Here is a 26,000-nt window from a genome sequence, read left to right on the forward strand (position 1 = left end):
GTTAGTTCTACATGCATGCACAGGTTCCATTCCCACCAGTTGGTTCTGGTTTCCTAGTAAAACTTCGTTGTGAGGGACGGGAGCTTATCATGAGTATCTGGGAAGTGTAAGCTTCATTTGGTTGGGTGCATAAAATGCCTAGGTCATATGTTTGTCTTCTAGATTTGCAAATGGAGTTGAGTTTGATGGCAATGGAGACAACGCATCTGGAGATAGAGAATCAGAGAAAATATATGTAGTAATTGAAAGATGTATATTGTATTGTATCTTTATTGTAAATGATTAGAATGGTCTCATGAAAAGCTATGTAAAGGACCTAAGAGGTCTAATGATGTAAATATGACAAAAACTCACAATGAAAATGTAACTAATGGAAAGAAAAGAAAAATCACTAACCTGCTAACCCACTAACATGCGTCTTTTGTGCATGATTTACTTTCCTTTGGTTACTTTTCATTTCATGAATGCATGCATGTTGACATATAATTTCAATTAGTTGACATTAATTATGGCACATTAGTTATGGATTTTGCATGTTAATCTAATTTTGTGATAATTCATGCAAACTTTACTTATATCTCTCTTTTTCTGTGTTGCATGATAAGTTTTGCATGTTAGACGTGCATCGCATGAATGTTAATTTTTACTTTATCTATTTGCATGCATGTCAGCTAACTTAATTCTCGCATGTGCATTAATGGAAATTTAATTAGAATGTAATTATAAATTATTTATGAGGAAAAAATTTGGGTTAGGACTAGCGAGTCCTTACACATGCCACAAAGGCGCTTTCTACCAACCCTTTCTCTACAAGTTAGCAAGTCTGGATGGCTTAGCTTCATCATCAAAAGCAAATAGTTGACAACCATGTTACAGATGAGCTCGGCTCAAAGCCAAATTGCACTAGTTAAAAGTGGTAGAATGAGATTCTAAGGAAATATTTTGGCTCTTTTGTGCTTGTCACTCTTCGCTAGGCATAGAAAAATTAAGGTAAGACGATGCTCTCTAAGCTACCAAACATTCTTTAAGCGTTTGTATGTCATTATGTGAAAGGTTTCACTACTTAGGATACTTCTACTAAGCGATAAAGAGCCCTTCAGGATTGCCTCTAGGTAATCTCACATCGGCTTTCAAAGTTTCAGCATGCTTTTTGTGAACAATTGTTCTCCATTGAGGACCTAAAGGTGACTATCAATTCTATGGTAGATGACAAAGCTCCTGGTTGTGAGAGTTTCTTATGCAAGCTCTATAAATCCCTTTGGCCTTATGTGGGTTTCAACCATCATAAGATTTATCTTAAATCTTTTCACAACCAATCCTTAAGTCAAATGATTAATAGAGGTAATATCAAATTTATACCTAAACCTGGCAATTTAAAGGATATTTTTAATTGGTAGTTGATCATGTTTTTTAATGTCTCCTATGAGATTATAGCCAAGACCTTGGCTTTGAAAATTTGTTATTTGCTTCCTCAAATTGTTCATCTTGAGAAAACTAGTATATTATTAAATCTAGGTTTATTCTTGATAATATCATTGTCATTTGGGAAGGCATGGAATGGGCTTAGCACTCTAAGAAACAACCCCCATTTTTGCAAATTAACTTTGCCAAGGCCTATGACCATGTATTGAATGGCCTTTCATTTTGGCTATGTTGGGTGCTCTTGAGTTTGGTCCTCGCTTTATTCAATTTATGAAAATGCTCTTTAGGAATGCCTTTGCATGCATCACCATCAATGGTCACCAATATGCAGCTTTGGGGCTTCACCATTCTATTTGCCAAGGTTGTCCTCTTGCTCCATCCTTATATATTCTTGTTACTGAAAGATTTGGGTATTTGTTGGCAAACTCTATCTCCTCAAGGAGAGTTAGAGGAATTGTCCTACCTAAGTCACCTAACCAATTGGTTAATGGGCATTTTCTAGATGACACTTTTCTCACAATCATTGAAGAGGAGCAAAATATCAATGAGGCTCATTTATGCCTCAACATTGTCTAGCTTTTGGTTTTGACATCCAATGGCATAAAACTTAGTGTTATTGTCAATCCTTCCTTCTCGTGCTTTCCTCGCTTCTGGGGTGTGGTTGGAGGTGGATTGGACTTGGAGAAATATTTCATTTTTTGGGAATTCCCTATGCCTTTCAAGCCTTCCCTATAGACCTTTAGAATGTGTTTCTTGTTAGAACTGAGAAGAAACTCTCTTAATGGATTACTAAGTCACTTTCACTAGCTAGTAAATTTTTGGTCTACTCTAAAATTCTTGTGGCCTCTCCCATGTGTATTATTCTTCTTGTTGGGCACGGTCTAACACCTCCTATATGAAGCTAGAAAATCTCCTTTGTGACTTTTTGTGGGCCTCTTCCGAAGACCACAAGATTTTTCGTTATGTTGCTTGGGATTTTTTTTGCCTACCACATGAGTCTAGTAATATTGGTCTCCTTTCCACTCAAATACAAGGTCTCCCTCTTTGTGCCAAATGGATTGTGTGGGCTATCTATCATAATGAGACCAACCAGATTCTTCTCAGACACTACGTTTATTTTAGTTTTTCAACCAATAGGCCTGCCAAGAAGAGGATTAGCTTTCATACCCTTCTAATTATGAAAGAGGTTGTTCATATCAAGGGTAGTTTTGCTACCAAAATTATCTAACATTCTTATGAAGCCATTAAGCCCTAGCTAAGGTGGGTCAACTCTAGATTTTGAGATGGGTTATCTTTTAACCAACAAAACCTTTTGCGGTCTCCTCTCAATCAAATTCAAGGACTTCCCCTAACTCATGTGTCTTGGGTTCATGCCTTTTAGTTTTATAAAACATGCATTTGTACACTCTGTGATTTGTTCTCTAGAGCTTCTATGAACATTCATTCTTGGGAAGATTTGAAATTCTAGTACCATCTTTTATGACCAAATTGACAAACATTCGACATAGTTGTGTCAACTCTACCTCTAAATATGCTACACAAACTTAGCATTTACTCTGTCAAAACTTCATCTAGAAGGATTGGCATTGGCATCTTAACACTTCTTATTACAATTATAATACATGTTTTGGTTGTTGTTGGCTCTCTTCACACCTTCCTATGGTGCTTGTTTTAAATTGATGATGACATTTGCAATCACCTCTATCTATTTGGTAATGATGTTTTCACAACATTTAGTCAACTTTCATTGAGCCTAAACTTGCCCATTTTGCATCTTGTATTATTCTCCAAGTCTTGCTTGTGGGATCTCGCCTTAAGCATATGGAAATTTCGGACCCTTTTTTTAACTTTTGCGGCCAACCAGATTCTTTCAAATACCTATTTTGGTTTTGCAGTCATGCTCAACATTTGTGGAGTTGGATTCTTGACATCTTTCACTCCTTCCAGTTAGAACATTTTTTAACACATGGTTCTTTTGGGGGATTGGACTCGCATTCCCTTCAAGTCCAAGTGGATGGTCATTGGCTAGTGGTGGTGGTGGTGGTTGGCTATACTCTTCAAAGTGGATCCCTTAGTTGGCTCTGGCAATTTCACCTGTAAGAAATGAAGATAAAGAGGAGGGAGAGACTAATATTGATGAGGGGTGCTCCCATCCTGAAATCACCCCAAACCTTGTTGATGTATAAGATAAACAGGATGGACGAGATCATCTTCCACCTTACACTGGTGTTGTTCTTGCCGCTTAGGCAACTTTCTTGTTATTTATGTTATCTTGCTTTTTGGGTACTACATGTGTGACATATAGGAGTGACATATGTTATCTTGTTATTTATGTTATCTTGCTTTCTGGGTACTACGTGTGTGACATATTTTTTTGTGTGGATGTGTATATATCTATAAATTAATATAAATGGAGACATGTATTCATCAAAATTAAATCAACACAATAGCTAATAGGATAGATTAGGTTAGCAATAAATTTGATTTAAAAATTGGAAGTTTTGGATTCATTTTCACAAATCATGGAATTCCCCAAGGTTTAATCCCATAAATTACAGATATTAAATTGGGTGGGAAAGAGAAAATTTGAGAATTAGGATCGATGCCTAGGAATAAGTTGAAATGGGATTAGATAACCCGGTATTATGTACTAGCTCTTAGCGAAATTAGTGACATTTGTACATCTATTATTGTATAAAGCACAACTAGGTCAAAACAAATCCAATCTAAAAGAGAAAATTGGAAGGTATATAATTTTCACCATTACGATTAAAAATATTTGAGTAATACTTTCACATAGAGAAATTAAATGTACACAATATTTATTATTATAACAAGTTTCATGTAGCAACTAGTTCTTGTCATTGCATTATAGTTGAAAGTTAATTGTGATTAGTTAAAAGACTAATAAATTGACTAGTTTAGTATCTCATTTGTTCTAACATTTGCAATATGGCCTTTTTAAATCAACCTTTAGCAATCAACTCGATTAAATATTATGAACTTTTTGAATAGCAAATTTGAATATACACATTCTAAAAACAAACATTAACATTGCTAGAAAATTAATGCTTTGAATTTCTTATTAGGATAAGTGAGATTATATTTTTTTACATTGTTGTTGTCAAATGATAGTTGATAATATCACATAATAGTCAATCCTATCATTGCAATAGTCTAGAAAATGGTTAGTAGTTTTTGTTTTCTAAAGGTAGAACTTGATAGAATCACATGTAACAACCAGTCCCTATCATTGCAATAGTCCACAAAAATGATCAATAGTTTCTTCGAGAGTGCTTATCAACATTGTTATAATCATCTCAATTTGATAATCATGTACAATCAAATAAATTTGAATAAAGATATCAACAATCTTTGACATTGAGCTAAAGAAAATTGATACATTTGTTTTTATCATCCTTAAAGAAAATTTGTCATTCGTGCTTCTCCTCCAACAAAATGCACTAAAACCATTTTTTTTTTACTAAAATCCAAATTAAAACAATTTTCTTCAGACCCTATGATCTCCATTATTTTACATTTTTCTATACGAATATATAATCTAGTTATTTGCCGTACATAGCTCCAAGAATCAACTGTGTTTGATTCTTTGATCGACACTTCGGATCAAACTCCATGATCCATCATAAAGAATAAGAATATATAATCTAATCTCTCTGGTTTTTGCTTTCTTATTTCTAATGATGGATCATGGAGTTTGATCTGAAATGTCGATCAAAAAATCTCACACAATTGATTCTACAATCTAATTATTTATTTGACTACTACTTTCATGAGAAACGACTATGCCACCATATAAATCGCCAGCCATATAAGAATAAAGAATCATACCGAAAAATATACCTCTCATACGACTAACAAACAAACAATTTATATGACTACATAGCGAGTTCCACTTTCATGAGCAGGAGTTATATGTATCTCTGATCATTTCACCTCCATTGATGATAGACGTTGACAAGAATTCTTTCTTGGAAGGAATGAATTCTCATGAGAGCAATAAACAATAATTGAATGTACGCATATACTCCAAGTTTTAGTGTCGTGTTTATAAGAAGTCATGTGGAAGTAACCTCGTTGGTTTATCAGTCCCGACTGATAATTACGACACATATTAAAACGTACAACTTCCTTTTGACGAAGTCGGGAAAATTAACGTTGAGAGATAACGTATTCTCTATCACGACTCCAATGTGGACGATTCGTATTCAATCGGAAAAAGTTGATGTAATACCAGTCATGGCTAATTTCCATCCAAATCCAAAAGCAAAGAAGTTGGGAGGTGATATTTCTGTTTTATATCAGCAAGTGGTAGAGACTGAATATGACATTTCTGCCTTTTTCTCTCTTGGTGAACGATGATTAAGCCTCCTTTCCAAGACACGGTCAAGAGATATGCATGCGTCTCTTTAAGAATACTTTGAGACGTACTCGGGACCCCTTGGGGAATAAGATTTGGAAATTTGAAGTTGGTTGAGAGTGAAATAAGGTTTAGTTGATCGAGGGTTGCGGTTTAATGGATTGAGGTTAACTGGTAAGGATGATGGTATGTTTTTCGATTTTGATGTCCATCTTGAGGTTTAAATAGTTTGGAGATGTGATTAGATCAAGCTCAGTTTGTCGATGACTTTGACATACTGGGTGGGTCGAGAGTGGTGACTTCTAGTTGTCATGTATGTTCCATCATGATATTGTGATTTACTATATAAAACCAGACATTGATATTTATGTAGCCTAGTTACTTCTGTAAGAAAGCATGTCCACCAAACTATACTAACTACTATGTTTTAGATGTGCGATAGAGAGCTCTAGTTGGAGGCTTGAATAAATGAAAGTCTCACTCGTATGTAGCTTCGAGGTTTATTATTTGGCTTTTTTTGTTTTATCTTATTGGGTTACTAGGATACCATAAGAATTTTTATACTAATTACACCATTAGTTTCACCTTTATGATGGATTAAGGTTGTATATATTGCTCTTTTTCAAGATTTTATAGCTTTGGTTTAAACAACAAAGAGTATGGTGCCCAAGAGAGCAAGAAATTTTGTAAGCAAGGTGTATAATGAAGTAATCAACATGAGAATCTTGTTGATGTTTGTTTATCTATTGATGTTGTAGACTCTATTTTTCAATGGTATGAAAGATATAATTTAATTGCTTACTGTGCTAGTCATATTCCCTCAAAATAATCACTTACCACTTGGGTTAAGCATGCATGGCATCTATCTTGCAAGGATTTGCAATCTTACTAAAAAAAATATTCTTCTCTTTTAAGGAACCTCGAAAATTTAATATGCTCGTCAACCATTCTTGCTATTACTTTATGTGCAATAACTTTTTGTTGTTGTCTCATTAGACCCACAATTTCAAGGTCTTAGAGAAAGCATCACTCAAGGTTCATGTTTGGATAAAGTTTCTTGGTTTGCTAACTCAACTCTAGGATTTCTTGGAGAAAATTGTGTCATCATTAGAATGTTTTATTTTTTATGAACACGACAAGTTTTTTGGTCAATCCCCATGAGAGGGTCTATATCAAAGTGGACCTCGCCACTACTCTTAAAATATCCTTGTAAATATAAAGAAAAATTCATCACATTTTGCAAAAGGTAAATTACATTATTTTTGTAAAAATTATTTTTAGCAAGCTCGTGATTACAAGATCGAATATGTTCACTTATTTCATGACCAACCTTAAGCTTACCTCCAAGTCTCCAACGCTAACTACTAAAGACAAGGGTTGGACCGGTATCTAAGGTTAAAAACTCTCAATTTCAAAACCCTTAATACCAAAATACTTTTTAAATTTTTTAACAAAGTCTAGTAGTATGTCCACAAAACTAAGATAGTTCCCTAGCCTCTAGAATTGTTCTAATGCAAACCACTCAAATTGTTATCCAAGGGTTATTTTTTTAGTTTTTGGACTTCCTCTACAAGTGATAAACCCATTAGGAAATCCCATGGTCCATCACATAATGATCACATGACTCATCAAGGATGATGAAGGGTACTCCACTTACAAACCCAAACACAAAGCAACAACAAAGAAATAAACTAAAAATGAAAGAAAGAAACAATTGCTTTCTATTATCCCAATGAAATTAAACTACAACCTTTAGAAAAATAACATGCTACAGCCATATGGTCTTTCTCATTACAACGATCGACAAGCCAGAGCCATGATCTACACTACTGGAACTATGTTCTGTAGCCATCATTTCCCTTTTTAATCCAAAATATATAACTATCTTAGAATGTTTTGGAAATGTGTAACCCCATTTTTTTATGCCAAAAGCTTAACCATCCATTTTCCCACTCTAGAAGATATTTTAGTGGAAATTGGAAGTCAAACTTCTAGGAGCCATAACTTTCAAATCGGTCATTAGATCTTCAATCATCATATATCCTTAGAAACCTCATGAGGAGACCTACAATGATCAATTGTGCTAATGCAAAATCTATGAACAACTTTCAAGTCCACTCGAGGCTTCTAAGGCCTTCAAAATTGCATTTGAAGTTGCATTGGAGAAATTTCCCACACTTAACACCTTAATAAATCTCAAATGCCACAAGATTTTGGGATGATTTTTTCATCATTCACCTTATATTATAGTCTCACTCCACGAGGTAAATTTTCAAGTTCATACATGAAGAAATGCAAAGTTACTAAAAATAGTAGCCCTACTATTTTTAGCCCTTATTGAAAAAATAAACAATATTTTTGGGTGATGCAATATTTCTCTTAATCCTTGGATTCTCTTGAATTAGAGGAGGAGATAGAGCATTTCAATTTTTCTCTATCGCATTGGGTGTCTATCTCTTACCAAACTAATGTCCTCTTTTAAACAATATATATAGTCTTAGAAAATGAGGATGATCCACCAAAACTATTAATAGATAATTCTCCCACATGAAATTTATTTGTGTAATGTATGCTTCCTATAGACATTTATAATAATATCTATGTTAGGTTGATTTATGAAACGTTTAATCCTTCTAATGTGATTTGCCTTCAAGAAGTTAGAATTTCTAATCTTTTACATATGAATTTGAGACAATATGATCTCAAGCATAACAATCCACCACCCTAGATGAAGATGGTCATCATGGTGTGTGTATTTTACTTTCTCCTCATTTAATCTCATCTTTTATTTTCTTACAAGAATATCCAAAATACATTGTTAGTCTGGTTCCTTATTTTAACTAGTTCATATGACATCACTCCTAGTGCAAGTGAAAATTTGATTAGATGATGAATATAAAAGTATAGTGAAATAATCTTTATTTTTATGATCTCTAACATTTAATTTCATAGTGGAAACAATGCATTTCCAGGTTTACCACAACTATAATAATAAATACTCACGTGACAACCTTTTCCACAACTACTACCATGTCCTTGCCTTCTAGTATCACATCCTTCATAACATGGTGTGCTCTATCTAGACTAAACCTCTACTTTTTCAAGGGTATTTGTAGCCTTATTTCCACAATATTTTCCTAGATTACACAACCCAATGGTAAGTGCACCAAGATGGGGCAACAAAAAATTGCCACTTTACTTTTTGGCCCCCATCGAAGCATAATGTGCTAGCCAAATAACAAATTATCCAAATATGGTGTGTGCACTTACATTTGGAATGACAAAGCCTTAGGCTTGGTCAATTTTTAAACCAAAATGCTAGTGCACAATTTGGCTAGTGCACTTTGGAAAAGTTATAGAAAAAAAGTGCAAAGTTGCCCTCATTTTTGTTGTTTTCTCTCATGGCCTGTGTTTTTTTCTCCTCAAACCCATTTACTCATGATCAAAGGAAGTCATGTTTCATCCTCAAATTCGTGTTCACAATCAAAGGAAGAATTTTTTTCTCCTCAAACCTGTGCTCAAGAGAGAGTGAGGGAGGGAGGATAGATGGGGATAAGGAGGGAGGGGAGATAGAGAGTGAGAGGGTAAGAAAGGTAAGGAGAGACATAGAGAGAGAGAGAGAGAGAGAGAGAGAGAGAGAGAGAGAGAGAGAGAGAGAGAGAGAGAGAGAGAGAGAGAGAGAGAGAGAGAGAGAGAGAGAGAGAGAGAGATGGAGGATAATAAGAATGGATGGATGGAGAGGTGGATATGGAGGGAGTGAGATACCTAGGGAATGAGGAGATAAAGTGAGGGGAGAGCTAGAAGAGAATAAGAGAATTCATAAATTGGGAGGGGTAAGAGGGGAAGGACAAAGAGGTGAAGAGGGAGGCAGAGAACTATAGAGAGGACAAATAAAGAGGTGTCATACCTAGAGGGGGAGAGAGAGGTGATAGACCTAGATGGGGAGAGAGAGGGGTGATATAGATAAAGGGGGATAAAGAGAGGTGGGTAATGAGGCATGGATGGAGAGGTAGAGAAGTGGAGAGGGAGGGAGGGAGAAACCTAGAGAGGGGAGAGATAGAGGGAGGGAGAGAGAGAGGGGGCGGAGGGGAGAATAGGAGGGAGATACCTAGAGAGAGAAGGGAGGAAGAAAAGGAAAGACATAAGAACAAAGAGAGAGAGGGGAGTAAGAAGGGATGTATAGAGAGGTAGACATGGAGGGAATTATAAACCTAGGAAAGGAGGAGATAAAGAGGTGAAGGGAGAGAGGAAAGAGAATGAGAGAGCTCATAAAGGGAGAGGGGTGAGAGGAGAGGGAGAGAAAGAGAGAGGTGGAGAAGAAGGGAGAGTACTAGAGAGGAGACAGATAGAGAGGTGAAATACCTAGATGGGAGAGAGTTGTCAAGGACATGGATGAGGAGAGAGGGGTGAGATAGATAAAAAGTGGTAGAGAGAGATGGATAATGAGACATGGATGGAGAGGTAAAGAGGTGGAGAGTAGGGAAAGAGAAACCTAGAGAGGGGAGAGAAAGAGGGTGGGAGGGAAAGGTGATGACCTAGAGAATATAGAGAGAATAAGAGAGTGGCCCAGGAGGGAGGGAGGGAGAGAGTGAGAAAGGGAGGGATACTACTTAGAGAGGGGAGTGAGGGAGAAGAGGAGAGACAGGAGAACAAAGAGAGAAAGGAGTAAGAAGGGATGGAGGGAGAGGTAGACATGGAGGGAGGGAGAGACCTAGGGAAGGAGAGATATAGAGGTGAGGGGAGAGAGAGAGATAAGAAAGAAAGAGTGCTTAAAGATAGAGGGGTAAGGGAAAGGAGGAGAGAGGTGGAAAGGAAGAGAGAGAACTAGAGAGGAGAAAAATAGAGGTGAGAAAACTAGAGAGGGGATAAATTTAAGGAACCTCAATAATTTAATATGATCTTGAACCACTCTTGCTACTATTTTGTATGCAATAAATTTTTGGTATTGCCTCAATAGACCCACAACTTCAAGGTCTTAGAGAAAGCATCACTCAAGGTTCATGTTTGCTTAAATTTCTTGGTTTTCCAATCTATCTTTGTGCTTTCTTAGAGAAAATTATCTCATCAATGGAATGTTTTATTTAATATGAACAAGACAAACTTGTTTGTTAATTCCCACAAGAGGGTCTATATTAAAGTGAACCGCTCCACTAATCTTAGAATATCCTTGAAAATTTAAGAAAAATTTATTCACTTTTTGCAAAAGTTGAATTACATTATTTTTTACAAAACTTCTTTTAGCCTCTAATTCCATGATCACAAGATTGGATATTGCTCACTTATCTCACAGCCAACCTTTAAGCTTATTGTCAAGGCTCCAACGTTGACTACTAAGTACAAGGTTTGGACAACTATTAGAGGTTAAAAAGTCTCAATTCCAAAACCATTAAAAATCTAATGTCTCAACCAAAAAAAAAAAGAAATATTTCAGATCCAAAAAATTGATTTATAATTGTTATGCTAATTTCACCGGAAACACCAAAACTAGCTATCTAGTATTGCATAGAAATGGTACAAAATTTATTTTATTTAAAAAAAAAAACATTAAAAAAACTCATCAAATACAACTGAAATAGATTTTTTTTATCTCAAATAATATTTGACGAGGTCCAAAATTGATTCATCACAACAACAACATAATTCGGCTTCATACATCAAAATTCACCCAATTGTACTCAAAACTAATAAATTAGTCTTCACTAGAAGGACATAAATTGAATGAACTTCCCAAAGAGCACAAATAAATTGATTTTCTAATATGCTGCAATATTTTAATAGATCTGAAAATTAATTTACAATAACAGAAAATTATATAGCTTCTTAGACCAAAATCTTCACGAAACCTTCAAAACTATTACAAATCTAGACTAGTCGATTTACTCCAAAGACCCCAAATTAAAATAGGTTTATTCCTAAATGGAAATACGAGCATATAAATCTGATTACAATAATAATAACAGCAACATGGTGTATCACATCTACAAAAATTAACACATCTAGCATTTAACACAACTATGCTTTGAAGAACTCCCAAAACACAAATGAAGAACACCCATACATTAGAAAAGAAGAAACTAACAATCTTACAAATTTCCTTTAGCCTAAATGCAATCTCAATATGCGAATTCCCTTTACGCTCAAATGGTTTTCATCCTTTGATCACCCAAAGCTTGTGGGTTTTCATCCACAAGCTTTCTCCTTCAATGGAATAAGTTGTCTACAAGTCTGCAAATATGAGAGAAGAGATAATAATAAACATTCCTTCCACAATCTCAAACCACCATATTTATAACCATTCAATAAAAGTTGAGTGCCCAAAATTACTATTGAGTTTCCAACCATTGAGTTGCCTGAAAGACCCTTGCATTTGTAATAGTCAATTATTTCTTGAACATCTTGTTGCATAACCCAAAGAACACAAATTACAATGCCCAATAGAAACTCCATAAATCATAAATTTAATATTTAACTTCCCTCTTATATTATAAATATTTGGACAATAATAAATATTAAATGGATTACTCCTATGATTTCCTTATTAACCCATGGCAGAAAAAAAAAATGTGTTAATATTGACTAAAATCCAAATTTAAACAAAAGAGGACATGACAAGTCCTCCCTCCCAAAATTTATCATCCTTAATAAATTATAATCATATATATCCAAGGGCCTAATTCTAAAATAATTTTTTCGTATTTTATTTATGTGTGATTTAGTAGCCTTTGCCAATGAGCACAATGTAAACCTAGAATTTTATATTCTTGTGTAATAATGTCATTATTCTAACAATAATATTCATGAAATCTGACCAATTGGATGAGAAAATATTTGATTCATTACTTCTAATATTTCAACTAATCTGTCAACTTACAAAATGTAGTTGTGGTCATTATCCTTCCTAGGAATCTGAGAACTCTCGAATTCGTGGACCTAGGCTAGATGAATTTGATGTAATTATCTCCAAGGCATAACCAAATTACCCATGTCATCAGTTGGTGTGCCATATACATTCATTTCTTCGTGTTCAGCATTCTTCATTTCACAACCTTTTGTCCCAAATATATGTTGTTGGCCATTTGGAGGAATTGATTATGTGTTGCATTGATGTTTTGTCATCGATGCCAACACTAGTTGTTTGGATGCTTTACCGGCACCCTTCTAGTCCTGGTAGGTTGAGTAGTTTCTGGTTGGTTTGGATCCGGCATGATTTGGTAGGCTCCGGTATGGTTTAGTTATGGAATTGGCTTATTCATAATACTCATGTTCATATTCAGTCAGTTGGTTTTGGTCTCGTGATCAGATGTTGTCATGTTTGCTTGGAAGCTTCACTTGTGGTACCAGCAAGGATTTGACCAGCAGAGCTTTTTATGAGGATCTTGATGATATGCATAAGTGGTGTTGGTGCAGCTTCTGGTGGAGTTTCAAGATGTTGTTGGTGATCATGTTCGAGACTTAGCGGATGGAGATCATTGCTTAGCGTGTGGACCTATATTGGGTCTCGGTTGGTCTAGGTTATGGACCGGTTTAATGAAGCATGTGAATTGGACTTCTCGATACGTTTCTGGGATGTCTTATGTGTTGAATATTGTTTGTTTGGTCTAAGGCCGACATGTTTTGTAATTATGTAATTGGTTTATTTTCTGGTGACCGACCTGATTGCTTATGGTCGAGGGTTTGTATATATCGATGTAAGATCTCATTGTAGATCATGATAGATATATGTGGTTATGGGAAATGGATATGTAATGTGTGAATAATGTAATATCATTCAGGCAGAGCATTTGGTCGATCATTGGAGATTGAATTGGGTTTATGTAAGAGGATTTAGTCCTTTGGTATTGAGCTTAACCGGAACTGTACTCAGGCATAGAAGATGTTATCTCTGCAGTTCAATCACCTCTCTGGATTGTAGTTTGGATTTATATGTAGTCAGTGAGACTCCTTTTGTGATAAGCAGTGCGCTCTAGGATGTTGGCCTTACTGCAAGTGCATGCCCCTCAATTGTAATTCACATACTTACTACAAAAGTATTATTTGACTATGCATAGGCTTCCCACCGTGGTTTTTCCCTTTACTGGGTTTTCCACGTACAAATCTTGGTGTCATGTGGATGGTATTTATTCTTTGATTATTGTTTATGCTTAATTGGTTTAACTGCTATTCTGGTATTAATGTTTTGGGTTCCGGTATTAAAGTTTTAATTGCTTAAGGTTTCAGTAATTTGTGACAACTGATTTACCCCCCCCCCCCCCTCTCAGTTGTCTTCCGGTTATTTGAACTGTCTAACATATGCATGCATTAGCACTTGACAATTTGTACCATAAACACTTGAAACTTGTTATTGTGCCACAAACCTTATTTTTAAAATCAAATATTTTTTTATAACCATCAATGCATCCTTCATATCAGTAATTATACAAATTAAAAATAATTACCTCATTTACCTTTGAGCTTTTGAGATACTAAATGCTAGTAACAATACCAATTATTTCAAACTTTTCCTCAACTTGAAGGATGTTTAAAAAACTTCAAGGTCATATCTAAAATAGAAATGGTATAGTTTATAATCACAAAATAACATCATGTAGAAACTTTTAAATACTCCACCTAGAAATCTAAATATTGAATGTGCAAAAAATAGTTCATTTTGATGGAAGTTTGTGTACTCTTTGAATCCATCCACTAGCACATACTAATCACCCAACAAAATTTCTAATGTGATAGGGGAAATTACATATATAACATGATTTTCCATGTTAAAAAAATACAGATATGCTTTATTACTTCTCCTTTAAATAGTTCAACTTTCTTCTCTCACTTACAATTGAACACCTCCTCAACATTGTAAGCAAACCAACTCCTTTTCAAGTAGCAACTAGTTGTGACAAATTTGAAATAAGAGATAAAATAAATGAGCTTATTACCTTCTCATACTTGTAAATTTCCTTTTGTATTCCATCTATCCATGTTAAGAGTTCATTCTTATTTCATATTGGTTATTGGTGCTATCACATATGAAAATCCCTTAACAAATATTCTCTCTTGGCTGCAAAGACTAAAGAATCTACTCAAAAAAGTTACAATGGTTGAAGTGAGTATCATTAATAGTAGAGACCTTCCGCTATAATCATCATGTAAATAAGACTCCTCATAATGTACCAATCTATACTTGTTAATGACTGAAATCAAAAAATTCAATAGCATATTAATGATGCAACTACTGTAAAAATGAAAAACTTGAACAAGAATTATCCTTCTTCTCAAAGTAATATTGGTGGGAAACCATGTGAGAACCAAAAACTCTCCATTACTAATCACAAGCTAGAAAATATTCTTTCCCATGATTGAAATTCCCATTATATCATAGATTGCAATACTTATGAATGTGTAAAGACAAGCACGTATGCAAGTGCACATACTTGTAATCAACCTTACAAATTCATGAAACAATATCAAATGGCCATAACAATAGTAAACTAGAAATGATATTAATGTTGTAGCTGTAATTACCCCTGCCATGTGGTATAAAACCCCTCCACAAACATCTGCACTCTTTTGTTACCTTTCAAACCTTCTAGTGTTGCATCCTCTTGTATACCTCAAGCATTAATGACTTGGCCCAATTATGTGGTATCATTATCCCATGTAGATTCCTAATACAAATTCATTTCCAACTCTATGGCATGTTGGAATCCTTTATCTGGTGGTGATCTTATGGATTTTTTTTAAATATTGTTATATGCTAATTTGAAAGAATTTAAATATATCAAAATGAAGATTGTATTGCTTACCACACCCCCAAAATGATATGCGTTCTCTCCAAAACTAAGCAACTTGCTACAAAAACAACTTTTCCTATGTAAAAATAGCTCTTATCCTTAATGTTATGTAGTTTTAGTGTCATAAAATTGCGACCCTTGCAATTTTTGACCACATTAGGGTCCTCACGCATGTGAATCAAAACCCTAGGCCTGATCGGAGACCAAAGACTTGCTCAGCACCTGAAAACCGCATCTTCCTTGCCCTCTACACTGCTCAAACTGCATCCTGTCTTGGAAAAAAGGGCAGGATAGAGGCATGGTGCCCCTGTCCCTGCCCCATTTTGGGGCATGCCCCTTTTCAATCATGTTTTGGTGGTTGTTCATTTAGTGGGAAAATTCCCCTAGTGTCGGCCTGTGACGGAAAATCAATCAATTAACCCTAATTCACAAGTATATAAGTCACATTTGCCCCCTCATTTGCATAAGTTCAATAAATGATAACATAGATACATGAGATCATGCATTCAAGCATTCAAGATCATTCAAGCATCCCTTTCCAGCATTGAGCATTCTCAAGTCTCCTTTCAAGGCTAGGTGTTGCATTCAAGTCAAGGATTCAACCATTGAAGAGGAGATTCATTCCAACATTCAACTTCATACAAGCAATTCTATCAACATTTCTATCACAACCTCCCTTGAGGTGATTTACAATTTAGGATTTCATTTACATTTAATTGCAAGTACTTTCTTTCATCATTTGGTTAATTCCAAAATAAGGGTTTGACCAAAAGGTGAACCCCCAATCCCAATCCCTTTTCCTCTCTTTTATGTGTGTAGGTTGCAAGTTGTACTTTTGGATTTGGACTCCATTTGCAGAGGTGGAAAAACCCTTTTCGTTTCACAGATTTTTCGAAGGACCATGTACATTTTCGCCATGGTCCGAACAACTTTTTTCTCAAATTTGCAAGGCGGCTTCGTCTCGAATATTATTGTCAAATTCACGTGCACATCTTCATCCTATGCTTCTATCTCGAGTTAAAATCAGATCTTTGTCGCTTTTTCACTTGGTCATAAGTAAAAAATTCAATCAATTCAAATCTCATTCCAAAAGAGGGGATTAACTTACCATTCTTATATCATTCAGAACTCAATCTCCTCTTCTGGAGGTTGAATCTAGTGCATTTTCCCCCCTCCTCTAATGTAATGCGTGAAAAGTGTTTGAAGGGAAATCTGAAGTGAAACTTGTATCTCTCCTTGGAGGGAAGAAAAGCTTTCCTCTAGATCTATCCACCATTCACCTTTTTCAACATTACATTTTGGTGAAGTTGACGTCTTACATGCTTTATTCTGAAAATCATTGCATATTTTTCATTTACAAGTTTAATTTTTCTGCAAACTTAGTGGTTAATTCATTCAAAACCCTAGTTTTTAAAATTGAAATTGAACTTGTGTTTTGTAAAAATTGTTTGTTATGGTCTTAGATCTGAAAATTGCTTTGTTTGTCAAATTCAATTTCCTCCTTGTCTTGTTCAATTTGCAAATCAAATTCATAAAATTAAGTGGTTTATTGTCGAAAACCTAATTTTCAAAAATAATATTAAAATTGTGCAAACATTGAATTTCCATTTAATTTTCAGATTTGTCTTCATTCCTACAATTCAAATTTTTAATTTCCCTCTTCTTTTCAAAATTCAAATTTCAAAAATTAAGTGGTTAAGTCATAAAACCCTAATTTTCAAAATTAATTGGATTTTGTACAAATTTCAATCAATTTCATTCCAATTCAGATTTCTAAACATTTTCCAAGGTGTCCCTCCCCTTTAGGTTTGACACTTTTCAAATTTGCAATTCAATTCCTCTTTTTTCTGAAAACCCTAATAGGTTCTTATTTTCACATTTGAACCTTATCTTCGCCTATCTAGAAATCGTTAAATCCATCAGTTTTTTGGGATTATCTTTAAAATCATCGTATATTCATCCCTGAAAAATTTTGAAAAAAGTTGGTTGGACTGTGTGCATTTTCACCACGGTCCTCGGCTTTTTTCCCAAAATTTTGAGAGATTGTTATGATTATATTTAATCGCCCAAATCGAGAAGATTGGCTGCTTTTGTCAATTTTTGATACCTCTAAAATCAAAAATATCTCCAAAATTCAACATTTCAAATTTTAAGAAAATTTTTAAAATTGTTCGTGTAATAATTATTCATCTTGGATATTATTACACCTTACTTAAGTTTACTTAGGAAATGCATTTCATATTAGTTTGGGTATGCACTTGGGTGTTTGTGCCACATTGAGATAGTGTGTGTAGGATAAATTCCACCTTTTATGGTGTTGATCTTGTTACTACTTTATCATATCCACTTATTGTGGAGTGATAATTCCACCTTCGATGGGTGATCCACCTCATGTGGAATATTATATTGTTTCTCTTACCTACCCACACCTATTTCCTACCTACCCTTGTTTCTAATTGAGCCACATGTCATGTTTGTGTGCTCACATATCCCTGGCCTTGCCTATATAAGTAGGCTCATTTTCATTGTATGTAACGCTTGATGATCTAGTTGATCAGTATTTTCATCTTGATAGAATATAGTTTATTTCTATCATCTATTTTGTTCTCTCTTATTTGTTCTTTCCATTGCCTCTTGGTCTTGGCAAAATCTCACATGGTATCAAAGCCATTAGAGTGCCATTGGTTTGCCAATTGAGAAAACTTTGGGGTTTTGCATTTTGGAGCTTTCTATTGTAGGTTATTATTAGAGATTGTTGGGTCAAATCTAAGGTTACCATTGGATTGAGGAGGTTCGAGAAATTAAGAATCATCTTTTATTTCGTCCAAATCCGACATCCGAGGCCAAATCTAGAGTCGTTTGAAGGTGGAGGGTGGTGACTTGTCCCGGCACCAATCTACAATTTTGGAGCATTTTTGGTTAAATCTGTCATCGCCATTGTGCTCAGAAGGCCCAAAAACCCCAAGATCGACTGTCAATTCATCGAAATCAGCCTCTATTACCCCGAGTTGAAAAAATCTCCCCTCCTGACCCGTCGTACGGACTTGCAGGTACAAGTCTGAAATTTTTTATTTTTATTTTTATTTTTTCCGTTAATTATTTTTTTAATAATTTTTTCAAAAAAATATTAAATTGCTGGGGGGGGGCATTTTTTTCTTTTGTTTTATTTTTAAATCGCAAAAAAACAATTCAAGGGGGGGTTCGGTAGTCTATACGGGCCCGCAAGCCACCTGCGGCTACTGTAGGTGGTACCTGTGGCCACCTCCGCAGGGTACCTGCGGGTACCGCAGAGTACTGTGGCCCGCAAGCTCTATGGTAACCGCATGGCACCTATGGTGGTCCCCGTAGGGATCTGTTTTTTTTTGTTTGTTTTTTTTAATTTTTTAAAAAAAATTAATTAAAAAAAATGTTAATTTTTCTTATTTTTTTAAATAAGTTTTTTAGTAATTAAAAATAAATTTATTTTTTTTCTTATTCAGTTTAATAAGTTTTTTTTCATAACAGAAAAAAATAAAGTTTTTTTTCTCTTTAATAAATTTTTATTAAAGTTTTTTTTCATTTCATTTTTTTGCATGGGCTTTAATGGATTGTTTTTTTAGATTTTTAAAATCTTTTAAAAACACAAACATCATTTAATAAGTCAAATTGGGAACACTTTTTTCTTGTCACTTCACACCTGTCTTGCAGTGCTTCCAACCAGCAGTCAAGGGGAGTGGAGGGGGGGGGGGTTGATTTGCTCCTTTATATCTCTTGGCCACATCCCAATCAGAGGCGTCTTTTTCTGCAGTATTCTACAGGGCTTCTTGGTGGCATCATCTTCATGTTTCCACATTTGCACTATCATGTTGTATGCTCTTGCATGAGCAATGTTGTACTCACACTATCGTAAAGTGCCACACCTCTTTATATCTTGTCATTGTTGACTATTTGATGTAATCCTCTTGTACACGTAGATTAGGAATATCTTGTGAGACTTGGTGCATGGCTCTATTTGAGACTTAAATTGTACAAATTTGTGCATGGCTCCCATGAGACTTGGATTGTATTGGTATTTCTTCTATTTCTGAGTATCCAGATGATGCTCACAGCAGGTTGTCTCCATGCCTGGTCTTCATTTTGTTGCAGCGAGTGATTCATCGCCATCGACATTGGTACCTGGTTTTGTCACACTTTGACATTATTGGTGCAGCATTGGCTCTCTTTCTTCCTTATGGGGAGGAATTTTGGTCATCATCATTGGACCATCTTTGCAGGAGATTCGACATTGAGGGGGGGCTTCATGGTCTCTTCTTCTCTCTTATGGGGGGGACACAGTTTTGTTCTTCTCATTCATCATTGAGAGCATTGTGTGCTTTCATCATCAATCTTTTGGGGGAGGGTTTTTTCCCATTGGGTTTTTCTCTCTTTCCTCTTTTATGGGAGATTGCATTTGCGTTTGTACATGGGTACCTAACATGGCCTCCTAGTTAGGACCCATCTTGCATTGCTTAGTTGCACTATAGACTTAAGTGCATTCCCCTAAGTTGCACTTAAGGGGGGGTGTTGGTGTAAATAATTATTCATCTTGGATCTTATTACACCTTACTTAAGTTTACTTAGGAAATGCATTTCATAGTAGTTTGGGTATGAGACACTTGGGTGTTTGTGCCACATTGGGATAGTGTGTGTAGGAGAAATTCCACCTTTTATGGTGTTGATCTTGTTAATAGTTTATCATATCCACTTATTGTGGAGTGATAATTCCACCTTCGGTGGGTGATCCACCTCATGTGGAATATTATATTGTTTCTCTTACCTACCCACACCTATTTCCTACCTACCCTTGTTTCTTATTGAGCCACATGTCATGTTTGTGTGCTCACATATCCCTGGCCTTGCCTATATAAGTAAGCTCATTTTCATTGTATGTAACGCTTGATGATCCAGTTGATTAGTATTTTCATCTTGATAGAATACAGTTTATTTCTATCATCTATTTTGTTCTCTCTTATTTGTGCTTTCCATTGCCTCTTGATCTTGGCAAAATCTCACAAAAATTAAGAGGTTACTAATAATTTGCCTTGATTTTAAAAAATTATGTTTTTTTATCAATTTTAAAATTAAGTGGTATCCCTTTGGCCCTAATTTTAAAATTCCAATTTCCTTTGATTTATTATTTTGGAAATTGTGTCATTGTCTTCCTCCAACAAAGTTCAAATTGTTTAATCATTATTTCCTTAAATTTTGCATTACTCAGTTTCGTAAGCTTTATTCAAAATTCAAAATTTCAATTTTCCCTCTAGTGCAAGAGTTTTACCACTATTAGTCCTACCTACACTATCCCCGTTAGACGAAGCATTAGAATTAAGGCTTCCCAAGGTTTAATTATCAAGGAGATGGAGCATAATTTGGGCGACTTCTTTAATGAGGATAATGCTAATGCTTCTCATCCTAATCATGAGCCCATTTATCCCATTGATGAATCCCATGATGAACACGAAGAAGCTTTGACTAGGGTTTCCATAGATCAACTTTCAAAATTGGACAATCAATTTGATAACTTTCAATACTGGATGTCCCAAGAATACCCTAATAGTGAAGCTCTTCCATTAATTGAAGGCCTTAAACGCATGATTCAGAGTGATAAGAATGGAATTGATATATTGTGTGGCATTGGTCATATTGTTGATTCTAATGTCATGCCTATCAAGAGTTGTGCTGAGAACTTAGGTTATTCACAACCTTCAAATCAAATCAATTATTTTATTCCTTTGACCACTTCAATGGCTAGTATTCCTACCTTCACTTCAAACATCATGGCTACATCAACTCAAAATGTCATTCCTACAACCATTGGTCATGGGGGCAATCCCTCTTCTTCATTTAATCCTCCATATTTGCCTATGTCTTCCATAAGTATTCTTAATATCCCTCAACCAATCAGCATGACACAAGGGGGAAATTCATTTAACAATTTTATTCCTCATTTAAGTGTCCCATTTCCTAATCAATCATCACCTATTCCTACTTATCATAATGTCCCACCACCTTATTCTCAATCCATGCCTTCCTTCAATTACATCACACCACCTTCTCAATCAACCATGTCTAACATCAATTCTTCTACCAAAGCAACAATCAACAATCTTGCTCAAACTGTGTCTTCCTTACAACAACAAATTGCTTCCATGAGTCAATCCAAGCTTAGTGTGCCCACATTTGATGTTGTGAGCCCACTTTCTCTTGATATTGTTAAATTCTTCCAACCTAAGCATGTTGAGGTCCCTCAATTGGAACTCTATAATGGAAAAGGTGATCCTCTCGCACATGTTAAAACATTTCAAACCTTGTGTACTAATTTTGCTTATGATCAAAGATTGCTTGCAAAACTGTTTACAAGAACATTAAGAGATAAGGCTTTACAATGGTATTGCTCTTTGCCTTCTTATTCCATCACTTATTTTCAACAAGTAGCAAATGATTTCATCCAACAATTTCAAAATAACATTGGTCCTAAAATCACTTTGACTATTTTAATGCATTGTAAACAAGGTGTTAAAGAAAAGTGATTGATTTCTTTGGTAGATATAAGCATTTGTATGCTCAAATTTCTTTTCATGTACCTGATAATGATATTCAAAGAATTTTCATTTCTAATTTGCAAAAAGATATCAAGGAAAAGCTTCTTTTGTCTGAGTTTACTTCATTTCCGTAGTTGTGCGCAACACTCCACAATTATCAATTGGATGTGAGCCAAATGGAGCAATCTACTCCTATGGCTCCGAGTGATAAGGGGGAGAGTGTTCAACAACCATTTGTGAAGTTCAAACCAATAAAAAAGATTCATCAAGTTCAATGATACAATCAACAACAACAATATGAATGCTACAACAGGTGTACCTTCTATTTCTAAACTTTTCAAAAGAGAAAGACAATTTACTCATTTGAATGAATCTTTACATAGTATTATGTCTCAGTTGTTGCAAAGAAATGTTATCAACCTTCCTCCTATAAAACAAGTTTATCCTTCTCAACTTGCATCCCCTTTATTTTAATAACAATTCCTTTTGTCAATTTCATCGTCAGCCTGGTCATGATACTGAGAAATGTTTCGCATTGAAAAGTAAGATTCAAGATTTGATTGATAACAATACTATATCTGTGGCAGGTGTGAATGATAAGGGAAATAAATCAGTAGCTCCTCCTAATCAAAATATTTAAATTTGTACTTATCCTTTACCTTCCCATACCTCTAACGTGATTGAGATTGGGTATACTTATTTCTCCTCTGAGGAATTCACTTCTATGGCTCCGAACTTGGTAAATATGGTAGAAAGACAAGATATGCCTAAGGATTCTTGTATTACATTTGACCCTAGTGAGACCATTAGAGCACCCTATGGCCCTTTATACATAGTTGTGAAGGTTAAGGATATCCCTTGTTGTGGCACTCTTATTGATCCCTCTTGCATGGTTAACATCATCACTGAGGAGTATTTTTTCACTTTACGATTGCATAAACCAATATATGATGCCTCTAATGTAGTTGTGAAGTTATTTGATGGATTATCTTGCCCTACCATTGGCTCTATCACCCTTAATGTTGAAGTTCATACTAAATCTATGGATGTTGACTTTGTTATCATACCCTCTTCTGAGCAATTTTGTGTGAAGTTGGACAATCCTTGGCTATCTCCATGAAGGCTATTGCTTCTCCAATCCATAAGTGTTTGAAATTTCCTCACAATGGTGAAATCATAACTGTGAACCATATAGCTTATTTAGACCATTTGAAAGAAGCCCTAGCATTCCTATTGATTTTGTTTGGCCTAAGCAATTTCAATCTCTTCCATCCAGGAGCGATTCTCTTTTTCAATCTTATCAAAAATGGAAGAAAGATATGATCTTATCCTTCAATCAACCTAGATCCCCAACACTTGACATTCCTATCATACTTGAATATGAAGTTCTTCCCCTCATAGATAGAACTAATCTCCCTCCCAAAGAAGATCTTCAATATTTTCCCATGGAGGTGACTATGCCTTCTCCTAAGAAGAACAACAATATTCCTCCTAAGGTTAGACCTGTACCTCCTCCTCATGATGGACCTGGTCTTCTTCCTACACCTAACATTCATCTTTTATACGGCACAGTTCCACCTCCTTCCTCTTATAGAGAGAAGAGGCATGCTTCTCCTCTTGTCCAACCTAAAAGACCTCAACCTAAACCTTCAACTATCAAAGAGGAAAACATTCCTATTTTTTCTAATGTTCCTCCTCCTTCTCAACCTTCCACTAAGACTCAATAGAATCGTTGTGCAAGAGAACGTCGATGAAGATGTCATGTTCGAGCTCGTGAAGTTGTTCCTCAAAATATTCAATCTCCCAAGACTTCAATAGTTGACATGATTCCCTTTTCTCCTAAGAAAGAGGTTCAACCTACATCTCCAAATCATAAGTTGCACAAAACATGTGATGGTTTTACTCCTATTCGTGTTCGTGCTCCTCTTTCTATAAATCTTGATGAAGAAATGAGTGAAAATGTTATTCATGATGGCAATACAACTCCTAATTCTTCTGATAGTGATTATGAATATGTTGATGTGGACAAGCATTTATCAACTGAATTTTTACAAACCCTAATCCTGGCTCCTAGAATCAAACAAAGTGACTTACCACATGACCATAGTCCTTGTTTTGATCTTGTGATAGCTCCATTTGTTGTGCTTGATGTCGCTCCTCTAGCATGTTGTTCGCCTTCCCAAAATAGTGATCAGCAAGATCAAGAGGTGGATGTCGTGCTAGATTAGCAAGATTAGCACTGTAGATCTTCTCTCTCTCTCCTTTCTTACTCTTTTGTGACAATTCTTCTATGTGTATCCATGTTCTTCTATTTTCCCTCAATGTCTACTTGAGAATGATGCAAAGCATTGAGATCTCTTTTGGTCTCTTTCATGTTGACTCGAAAGACATCCTCTCTTCCCTTTCTTCTAAGGTAGTGTCCTTTCTTTGGGGAATGACGATTATTATATGCACATATACATATATGATATACATGAGCTATCATACAGCATACTGACCCTGAGGAAAGCAAAATTGCCTCGTGTTTTCTGTTCATTATCCTTGGGTTTATTCCTCACTTGGGGGCTAAGTTCTTGCAATAACGTGCTCCATCTTCTCTCTCTCTCTTGGGTGTAGCCTACCTTAAAACAATCGCTCTTGATAAGGTGTGCATAATTGCTTTAATGTGGGGTCATACAATCCGCTCATATTTTCCTTTTCGATACTTAGAATTATTTAGTGAACTCAGTTTTGCTTTATAATTTTGGTATCTTTTTTGTGACTCATAGTGAGGGGAACCTTGCTACTTGCAGTCATGGTTTTCCCTTCTTGATCTTCCCTTTTACTTTGTCAATCGATGTCGTAAGATCCTTAGTCCACTAGGGGCTTGGTGCATCTTGCCTCCTTGATGTGGTAGAAGTCTTTCAATCTTGTTTCCTTGTACTTTACCAGAAGTATTGGCGTATGCTCATACTCTTGCTAAAGTGGGGGCTAAATGTAGTGTCATAAAATTGTGACCATTGCAATTTTCGACCATATTAGGGTCCTCATGCATGAAAATTGAATCCCTAGGTCTAATCCGAGACCGGAGACTTGCTCAGCACCTGAAAAACTACATCTTCCTTGCCCTTCATGGTGCAGGAGCACCTAGGACTTAGGCTTATAGGTTTTTCTCAATTTTAGCTTGTACTGACCTTAGCCAAGTCAATTATTGAATAAAGACTCCAGGAGGGTCCAAGAGTGAGTGTGATGAGTAAAATGTAGGCCTAGATTGAGTGTGATGAGTAAAATGTAGGCCTAGATTAGAAAAGCAAAAAGTGCAAAAAGTGCAAAGTTGCAAAAAGTTGTCATGACAACTTTTGAAAGTTGTCATAACATTTTTTGTCCTAAATTGCTTAGAGATGGAGTTGGGGTTAGACCAATGCCATATTATTCCTCCACATGTGGGGAAGACTATAAAAACCTTATCTTGCATGGTTACCAAGGTTGGAGTTTTGTTTTTGTAAGATCAACAATCTGAAACTACTCATTTTCCGACTATTTGACATCATTTTGGCTTATTTTGCTCATATTGTGAATACAAATGGATTGAATCCATTGATCCAGTAATGGATTGAGTTTTTTTTTTTTTCAGTGTCATTTTATTCATTTCAAGCTTTGTAGTTAGGTTGTGTTAGTGTTTTCTTGGTTTGGTTTGCAAACAGCCAGTTTTGGCTTGGCAATTTTGTGTAAAATGGTTGCCCCATGAATTCCCTCTGTGCTACCATCACGGCCTATTGGGAAATGGAAGGAAACCAATTTTATAATGTACATATAGGGACAAGTACTGGAGATGAAGTTTGATATGACTGTCATCTTGTTCTAGGCGAGTCCAGGAGC

This window comes from Cryptomeria japonica, chromosome 4 (genome assembly GCF_030272615.1).
Source record: "Cryptomeria japonica chromosome 4, Sugi_1.0, whole genome shotgun sequence".
Classification (NCBI taxonomy): Eukaryota; Viridiplantae; Streptophyta; class Pinopsida; order Cupressales; family Cupressaceae; genus Cryptomeria; species Cryptomeria japonica.